At 40.3% G+C, this 2310-nt stretch overlaps 1 long non-coding RNA gene across 1 annotated transcript; it reads left to right on the plus strand.

Moving 5' to 3' along the window:
- The first annotated feature begins 381 nt into the window (after positions 1-381).
- LOC112167096 lies at positions 382-1882 on the plus strand. The gene is made up of 3 exons (XR_005800471.1): positions 382-606; positions 1287-1326; positions 1451-1882. It is a non-coding gene; the product is annotated as an uncharacterized LOC112167096 (long non-coding RNA).
- Positions 1883-2310: the final 428 nt, after the last annotated feature.

Genomic DNA, 2310 nt, shown 5'->3' on the forward strand with positions numbered 1-2310 from the left:
TGTATTTCTGGTGTTGGGAGAATTTTTGTGTCAACTGATGTACATATATATATTTACTTTCGAATCCGTCGAATGTATTTCTTTTGCAGACGCCGGAATTTAATTTGGGCACCCAATGTGTTGAATTTTTGTACTGGGTCATATGAATAGGCTTTATATTGTCAACAAACAAACTTCGCCGGACTCGAACATCGGAATAAACTATTTGGAAATGGGCCTCAACATTTGTGGATGGGCGAATTCAGCAAGCCCATAGGTTGGAGAACCGTTAACTTATATCCACACCCAATCTTAAGCCCAAATCTAAAACTCCAGGCCCATACCACATAACTAAGAGAAAAGCTTCTAGCCACATAATCCCAGTTGATTTGATAAGACTGAGAGAACTCAGGCGTGATCATCAGAGCCTGAGTTAGCGGTCAAGTTGGAGATGGACATCAGCTATTATAGTCCAAGACAGAGAATGGATTGGATCCTGTACCCCATTCTTGCATTCTGTCTCTTGTGTCTGCGATTAGGTAGTAGCTTCAATCCTCATATCTTCCTAGCTCCGATTTCAGGCTTTAATCAACCTTACCCAGATCTGCTGCTACGGGTTCAGAACTGGTACGGACCCATTTCGGTATTTCTTTTCTGATTGCCAATTGCCTGTGCTTAGTTGTGATTCAGAGATGGAGCGTCTTCCTTCTTTTGCTTTTTTGCTTTGATTGAGAGATGAGCACGTAGCATTACGTTTCTTGGTCTGTGATTTGTATTCAACACCAATCTTGCTACACTTGTGTTTGTTTTGGCCACCATGCCATGCTTTGATTGTCACCACCATTCACCACCGCTTCACACATTCAATTATACTTGGCAACATAAACCATGTTTTTGTCTTCTTGCTTGTGACATAAAGCAAATTCAAGATTGAACCATTAAAGCCATGTTTTTGGCTTCTTGTTAGCATGATTCCAGAAACAAACAAAAAAACAATTAAGTTTATGTTTGCTCCTAGCTTGCATCCACGGTTTCAAAGAAACATATAATTAAACTTTGCCACCATTTGTCCTCTAGTTCATTATACCATTTGACCACCGTTTGCAATGCATACTTGAAGGCTCTATGTTTAAAGCCTTTTGTCTTCTTGCTGCATATGTAGACTTCATCTAGCCTTCCTAGCGATCATACACCCAAAACGAGATGACGGCCACCCAGTTTTATTTTAATTGTCACTAACGCATTTAGCTTGTCTCTTGGTATTTCTCATTAACTAAATTAACAACTCAAAGCTTTTGTATGCACAGACTTAGTTGACCGCCAAGCCCTGCTTCCAATTTCATAGAGGTAAGCATCACAAAGAAATGGTAGCCTACAGTCCTTTCCTTCTGTCTCTTTTTTTTTATTTCTTTTTCTCTTATCTGCAGCTCTGCCTTCTGAGTCTTTATTTCTTTTTGTTTGCAAGCTACAGAGAAAGATTAAAGACCGTTTTTTTTTAAAGGGTGAGGCTTTGATCATTTCTCTTGGTTGTTTGGCTTTGTATGGCTTGTTTTTGGGAAGTGGTGGTGTAAGGCTTTTGCTACGGTGGAAGAAGGAAAACGAGGTAGTGTGGGAAGCTTCTTGTGTGATGTGTATTGCTGAGATCGAAGGAAGAGAGTGTGGCATCTTGTGCAGATTTTTAGCGTTGGAACTTGGCCATTCATGAACGATGTTATGTTCCATCATTGGAAACTGCAGCAGCCAAGCATGTTGAGACTCCAGCTGTTCATGAACGACCATATCAGTCTAAACGCAAGAGAAGTTTTCTCGGCCGTTCTTGAACGACCATGGTTGTTTTCAAAAGGGTATTGGTTGTTCATGAACAGCCGCCTATGCTTGAAGCAAACCTGTTAATTCTCTGCCAGAGAAGACAAGAACAACATGACGCAGCGTATACCTGAACGTCTCCTTTTCGAGCTGCTTTGATTTTGCCCACTGTTTTGGCAGAGCCTTGGCTTCTTGCTTGCTCCTCTTTCTTCTCTTTTTCCCCTCCTTTATATAGCAGTAGTTGGATAAGTGTAGTTGGGTAGCTGATAACCCTTTCCAACTTTGTATTTGAATTTGAATGATAAGTTTATCTCCAGCTGTTATCTTCACATTTGAATTGGTCAAGCACTTAACCAACACTTGAATAGTCAAAGCTAGCAGAACATGTATCCTTGACGTCAGTTTGAATAGCCCTCCTGCTTGTCGTTTGAACTTGGTCAAAGCCAACCAAAATTTTGAATAGCAATTATCCTCATTTGCTGGACATTCAAAGCTATTTAACAAACTTTAAGCTTAACAATAAGA

This window comes from Rosa chinensis, chromosome 5, assembly GCF_002994745.2.
Source record: "Rosa chinensis cultivar Old Blush chromosome 5, RchiOBHm-V2, whole genome shotgun sequence".
In the NCBI taxonomy this organism is placed as follows: Eukaryota; Viridiplantae; Streptophyta; class Magnoliopsida; order Rosales; family Rosaceae; genus Rosa; species Rosa chinensis.